The sequence below is a fragment of the Suncus etruscus genome, chromosome 10 (genome assembly GCF_024139225.1).
Source record: "Suncus etruscus isolate mSunEtr1 chromosome 10, mSunEtr1.pri.cur, whole genome shotgun sequence".
Classification (NCBI taxonomy): Eukaryota; Metazoa; Chordata; class Mammalia; order Eulipotyphla; family Soricidae; genus Suncus; species Suncus etruscus.
The window spans coordinates 17,829,693-17,837,218 of NC_064857.1; the positions used below are offsets into that span (position 1 = coordinate 17,829,693).

Here is a 7,526-nt window from a genome sequence, read left to right on the forward strand (position 1 = left end):
TATAATTTAAAAATAATAAAATAAACAGGGAAAAGCAATGCTTCTAAGCATCTTAAAGCAACAACTTTCTAGAAACAAAGGTAAATATTAAATAACCAAACCACCAGATACTTAAACTCTAAGGAAAAATTTGGAAATTAATATCTAGCAATTATAAAAGAAAACATTATATATATTAAATATGTAATTATATATGGGAAAGGTTTATTTACTATTAAATTTAAGTCAGCCATGTTAGCCATTTTAGTTGACATTTTTTTTTGTCCCCCAATTCACAATACAGATCAGGCAAAGGGCCTGGGTTGAGGTGTACATGAGGTGCATTTACTGTACTTCCTCTTTTTATACAGTCAGTGTAAAGAACATAGCCTGTGGTAAGAATTGGGAGGCCTTATCTTTTCTTTTTTGATTTTTATTATATATATATAATATATATATTAATATATATATAATCCTTCACCAGTGCAACAACATTCCCATGGCCAATATCCCAAGTGTCCTTTCTCCCCACCCCACACAGGCCTGTACTCTAGACAGGCTTTCTACTTCCCTCATTCAGTTACATTTTGTTATGATAGTTCTCAGTGTAATTATTTCTGTGACTGCACTAAACGATTTCTGTGGTGAGCTTCATGTCAGGAGCTGGGCCCTCCAGTTAGTTGACATTATCCTATTCTAAAAGAAATTTTATAGAAACTATAGCTGGTTTTTACATAACTCTATTTATCTAGCTCCGCCTCTTAAATAGAGGGGGAAACAAGGGAGGGTACCAGGACCAAACAGATATATGACCACTAATAGTAAGCTAGACAAAGAGGGGTCCACCTACTCTAGCAGCCTGGGGGGTGACGGTGGGGTATATGGCTTTCTTTTTCTTTCTTTTTTTTTTAACAATATAAAGAATATTTTAATTTACTTTTTTTAAAATTTTTATTGTGACCAAAGTGCATTACAAATCTTTCACTGCATAATTTATGGTACATAGAGACAATGAATGAGGGGCATTCCCACCACCAGTGCTGTCCTCCCTCCGCCCCTGTTCCCAGTATGCATCCCATATCTCCCTCCCCTACCCCCCAGTATGCTAGTGCAACTGTTCTCCGCTTTACAGCTTGTTGTAGATTGAGCATCTATTCCACCCGTCATGGGGTTGATCCCATGATGGTATGCTTCAAGGATGGAGAAACCTTGAATCTCTTAGACCACGGGAATCCCCTTTCTTCCCCAATGCTTACTGTGCCTATGCAAAAAAAAAAAAAAATGTGGGGGAATGCCAAACCCTACCACTCCAGTACCCATACTTTTTCTTGTTTTGTTTTGATTTATTAGTTTTTGACTTTATTTTCCTTCTCTTTGTTCTTCCACTTTTCTCTTTCTTTTTCACACTTGTGGTTATTATTTAGAGATTTATTTTTATTTTTATTTGCCGGGTCCATTTTTTTTCTTCCATTTTTCTTTTCTTTTTTTTTTCTCTCTTCTTTCTTTTTTTGGTAGTTGTCACCAAATTTTATTCTCCCCTTTTTCTTATTCTTTTTAGTTCCAATGACAGTATATGGGTTTCAGAAAGGGAACTGGGATGGGGGGAGGACAAATTTGGTGATTCAATGTTAATATGTACCTAAAATACTACTGTGAAAGATATGTAAGCCATTATGATCACAATAAAAATTAAAAAAAAACTATAGCTGGTTTTTAAAAATGATTTAAACACTGGTTACAAAAATGTTCATAGTTGGGTTTCAGTCATTAAATATACTCTACGTTGTCTCTGGGTATTATTACCATACAGTCTTTTATTTTTCTTAAATTCCACAGATGAATGAGTCTATTCTGTGTCTATCTCTCTTCCTTTGACTTATTTAACTCAGTTTAATAGTTTTCATGTCCATCCATGTATAGGAAAATTTCATGACTTCACTTTTCCTAATAGCTGTATAGTATTTCATTATGTATATATATATACATACATATATATATATATACACATACATACAAGGGTTTCTTTAGCCACTCATCTGTTGTTGGACACCCAGGTTATTTCCAGATTACTGTTGCAATGAACATAGGCATGCAGAGGACATTTTTTTTTTGTTTTTTGTTTTTGTTTTTGGGTCACACCCGGCAGCACTCAGGGGTTACTCCCATTTCTATGCTCAGAAATCGCTCCTGGCAGACTTGGGGGACCATATGGGATGCTGGGATTTGAACCACCGTCTTTCTTCGTGCAAGGCAAACACCCTAGCTCCATCCTATCTCTCTGGCCCCGCAGAGGACATTTTTATATTGTGTTTCTGTATTCTTAGGGTATATCCCCAGGAGTGATATTGCTGAATTATATGGGAGCTCAATTTTCAGTTTCTTGAGGAATATTCATATTGTTTTCCAGAAAGGCTGGACTGGACAGCATTCCCACCAGAACTGAATGAGAGTTCCTTTCTCCCCACATCCCCACCAGCACTGACTGTTCTTTTTCTTTGTGATGTGTTCCAGTCTCTGTGGCATGAAATGATACCTTGTTGTTGTTTTGATTTATATCACCCTGATGATTAGTGACATGGAGCATTTTTTCATGTGCTTTTAGCCATCTGTATTTTTTCTTTGAGAAAATGTCTGTTGATTTCTTCTCCCCATTCTTTGATGGGATTTGTTAAGTTCTGTCATTACCTTAAATATCTTAGTTATTAGCCCCTTATCTCATAGAATTTGGGTGAATAGTTTCTCTCAATCCTTGGGTGGCCTTTATGTCCTACCTAGTTACTGTTTCCTTTGAGGACAGAAGCTTCTCCGTTTAATGTAGTCCCATTTGTTTATCTCTGCTTCCACTTGTTTGGACAGTGGTGTTTCCTTCTTGAAGAAGCTTTAGTCTTAATGTCATGAATTGCTTTACCTATGTTTTCTTCTATAAAGCTTATGATTTATAGAACCTGATAACCTCGATATCAGGTGTGATATCAAGGTCTGTAATACATTTGTTTTGACCTTTGTGCTTGAGTGTTGAGGTCTGAGTTTGCTTTTATGCATGTGGCTGACCAGTTGTCCCAACACCATTTTTTTTTTTTTTTGGTTTTTGGGCCACACCAGGTGATGCTCGGGGGTTACTCCAGATTATGCTCTCAGAAATTGCTCCTGGCTTGGGGGGACCATATGGGAAGCCAGGGAATCGAACAGCAGTTCGTACTGGGTCAGCTGCGTGCAAGGTGAAGGCCCTACTGTTGCACCATCACTCCGCCCTCTCCTCCAACACCACATTTTGAGGGAGTATTTTCTTACTCCATTTTTTGTGGTTTTTTTTTGCTCCTTTATCAAAGTTAATTAAATGTATGTTTGGGAAACAAACACAGAACAGGGCATCAGGATATTGCCACATCTGGCAGATCATACTGTATTTTTGGGAATCTTACTACTTAGAAAAATATGTTTATAAACTGAAAATAATCACACATAATTCCTCTTTCCTTCATTTCAATGAAGAGTCAATTTATATTACCAGATGCATAAAAATAGAATGAGAAACTGAAAAACAAGCACAAATCACTGCATCCTTTTTCTTTTAGTATCTCCAGAAGCAATCCAATTATTTAATGAATAATAATTAGGAAGGACATTTAAGTCTGCTTTTTATCAAAAGTAAAATCAATTTTGTTAAAATTGCTTTGTTAACTACATGGAGGAAATCCTCTCCTCTCCTCTCTGTTCCTCCCCTCTATTTCCCTCCTCTCCTTCCTCTCTCCTCCCCTCCCCTGTCCTCTCCTCTTCTTTTCTCCCCTCCCCATCCTCTCCTCACTTCTCCTCTCCTCCCCTTCCTTCCCCTCTTCTCCTCTCCTGTTCACCCCATTCTCTTCTACTCTACTTTCCCCTCCTCTCCCCACTTCTGCCCTTTTCTCTCTTCTCCCCTCTTCCCATTACCTCTTCATTCCATTTTTCTTCATTTTTTTCTTTTACTAAATTAAGATTTTATTATAGATTAGGTAGCATGACAATAATATTTATAATATTTATGTATAAGTCATTACATCTACTACTACCAACCAAGTACCTACATTCCCCAAACACTGAGATATACTTCAGTGGATAGGGCACTTGGCCTTGCATGTGGTTAATTCTAGTTTAATCTTCAACTTTCCATATGGTTTACTGAGCACTCCAGGAGTGATTCTTGAGTGAGAGTCAGGCGTGACTTTTTATTCATCTCTTCATTGTACAACTCTTTCTCTCATTACTTAGTACTTGTGAGGATTTTCATTCAAAAATATATGTGTTTTTCATCATTTAATACTGCTCACAAACCCCTTTTTCTTCACATACAGATGAGTAAGATCATTTGTATTAGTATTTTTGTTAGTCCTTGTTCTTCTCCCTTTTACGTATTTTCACATAACGTGATATCTTTCTGTTTTATGTATTTTACTCTGCAGGAAGTCGCAAGATTTTCTTTTCTTTTTGGTTTGATTTTTGTGTCACTTCTCCCAGTGATGCTCAGGAGTCTGTGTTTATGATACTCCTGGTGGTTTTGGTAGACCATATGGGGTGCAAGGAATTGAACCTGGGTTGGCTGCTCTACCCTCTATTGCTCTAGGCCCTCATCACTTTTTCTTTTATAAAGTTATAGCTAAGTAGTATCCCATTGTGTGTCTATACAATTTCTTTTTGTTTGTTTTGGAGCTTATACCCACTGGTGCTCAGACCTTACTCTTGGCTCTGTGTTGAGCAATCACTGGAGGTGCATGGGAAACCAGGTGCAGCACTAGGATGTAAACAAGGATCAACTATATAAAAGGCAAGTACTTGTACCTCTGTACTATCTCTCTGCCCCTGTACCAAACTTCTTTATCCATTTATCTGTCCTTGTACATTTGGGTTGTTTCCATATACTGGCTATTGTATTTAGCATAGCAATGAATGTAGGAGAGACCAAAATTCTTTATGATAATAGCCATGATGGTAATAAGAATAATGACAATGACTTATTATTTGAGGCATAAATCATATTGGTAATAATAGCAATAATAGTTTTATTTGCTTACTGTCTCTGTGCCAGACACTGTTAAGTGCTTTATGTGCATTCTCTCATTAAATTATTTCAAGCAATTTAAGAATTTCAATAATGGAAACAGAAAAAAAGAAAGAAATTACAAAGTTATATAGAAGATAAATAGGGGATGGATGACTTAGTTAAAATTTGCACAACTCCAGAGACTATATTTATAATCCAAACTCAAATAAAATCTCAACACTTTCTTATTTTTACTTCAAAAACAGGTTTATAATAATTCTGCTTTAAAGTCAATGATGACAATATCTGTTGCATTGTTTCTTTCTAGCAGTCATTTTAAAGTGTGCTCCCTAAAGCTAGTTTTAAAATTCAGACTGTTGCAAAATTAATACAAAATATGTGTTCTGTTTTGGTATACAAATGCTGAAACAGCAAAAACAGATATCTTGAAGAAAATTGTGATTATAATTGCATCAAAAGAAATAAATCCTCAGGATGCATTTAATCAAAGAACGGCTTGTACAAGAAAAAAAGATGACATCATTTGAAAGGCCTAGAAGAAGAAAGGAATATATGGAAAGATATTTAGTATTAAAGGATTGGAAGAAATAAGATCATGCAAATGGATTAATTATCTAGAGTAATATAGATTGATTACAAATTCAATATCATCCTTTACAAAACATTAATAACATTTTCACAGCAATGAAACAGCAACAAAACTTATTTTTAAATAACTTCAAAATTACCCCCAAGAAAAAGCAAACAAATTTGGAGGTTTTGTAAAGCCTCCTATTTTCCAAATTATACTACAAATCTATAATTATTAAGACACCCTAACACTGGAATGAAAAAAGACACAAAAATTATAATTCAGAGGCCAGAAATAAAAGCACAGTTACATGGCTCACTAATATTCAATACAGAAGCCAATTGCACAAAATTGAGCAAAGAGAGCCCTTGAGAAGATGATGTTGCTAAAACTGGAGTCACATGCAATAAACTAAACCTAGATTACAATTTAACATAAGATAAACCAAAATGGATCAAGGACTTTTCTATAACACATAGAGAAAGCATAGATAATACATTCTTTGATATCAGCTTTAGAGATGTATTTGTTTCATAGTAGCAATAAAAACAAACAAAAACTAACAAATGGAAATAGGCCAAATATCTTTTGGTAATGAAAGAAACTTGCATCAAAAGGAAAAGATACTGCATTCAACGAAAACAAGAAGATATTTACACATCGTGTCTTGCAGGAGTTAGTCAATATATAAAAAAAAACTGATCAATATCAATAATGAAATAAAAGAAGGATGTGGAAAGAAGAGAATCCTTCTATACTATTAGTGGGGGTGTCTTTTAGAGCCAATTTAAGAAATACAGATATCCCTAAAAACTTAGTAGATATTTTGTATTTTCCACTTATATTACTTTTGACTACTTACTCCCAAATACAAATGCACTAACTCAGTAAGCATTATGATGATTTTTTACATTAGACACAATAGTTAGAAATTTGAAAGAGCCCAACTACTTATTAGAAAATGGATAAAGAGGTAGTATTTATGTACAACAATGTAATATTCAATCATATATATAAAAGATGAAATACAGTCATTTGCAACTAAATGGGTGGAGCTTGAATATATTATGCTTTGAGGAATATGTACATTGAAGAAAAACACCACTTTATTTCACTATTTATGGTATATAGAGAAACAACATAGAGGTTCAGTAAATCAAAATGAAATTTTGACCTTTAAAACATCTAGTGGCTACCAGAAGGGAAGAGAGAAGAGATATGGGTAAATCTGTTAGAAGGGGAGACTTTTTGTGGGGGTGGGAGGGCTTATCCATTGAAGCTCAGGACTTGCTCTTGGCTCTGTTCTCAAACACTCCTATTAGGGTTTGGGAGACCACATGAGCTACCAGGGATTAATCCGGATCTGCAGCTTGAGAGGCGATTGTCCTACTTGTCCACTCAGACCCCATAAGAGGAGGACTTAAGATAAAGGGCAGAGGTTGACATTCAGTGAGAAATAGTATAGCATTACATTTGGTGATTTTTAATGATATACTACTGAAAGTTGTGGAATGCTGAAGTTCTATAGAAATCTTTAAAAATCATTTAAAAGAAACGGTCTCAGTGAAAGTTTATTAGGGATAACCTAAGAATAATTATATGATTTAATGAAAAGTCTAGTTTCACTTTAACAATATTGGTAATTTAGAAAGTGACATGCTTTTATTATTACCCAGCTTTACAAACAGAAAATTCAATAATCTTTGAGGATTTTAAAATCTCAAATTTTTAAGAGTGTGGGGCCGGCGAGGTGGCACTAGAGGTAAGGTAACTGCCTTGCAAGCGCTAGCCAAGAAAAGGACAACGGTTCGATCCCCTGGCGTCTCATATGGTACCCCCCAAGCCAGGGGCGATTTCTGAGCACATAGCCAGGAATAACCCCTGAGCATCAAATGGGTGTGGCCCGAAAAACAAAAAAAAAATTTTTTTTTCTTCTTTTTA

The 7,526-nt window shown here is 35.4% G+C and overlaps 1 non-coding gene across 1 annotated transcript; it reads right to left on the reverse strand.

Moving 5' to 3' along the window:
• Window positions 1-258: 258 nt before the first annotated feature.
• On the reverse strand, window positions 259-391 carry LOC126021155 (small nucleolar RNA SNORA51). The gene has a single exon (XR_007499764.1). It is a non-coding gene; the product is annotated as a small nucleolar RNA SNORA51 (small nucleolar RNA).
• Window positions 392-7,526: the final 7,135 nt, after the last annotated feature.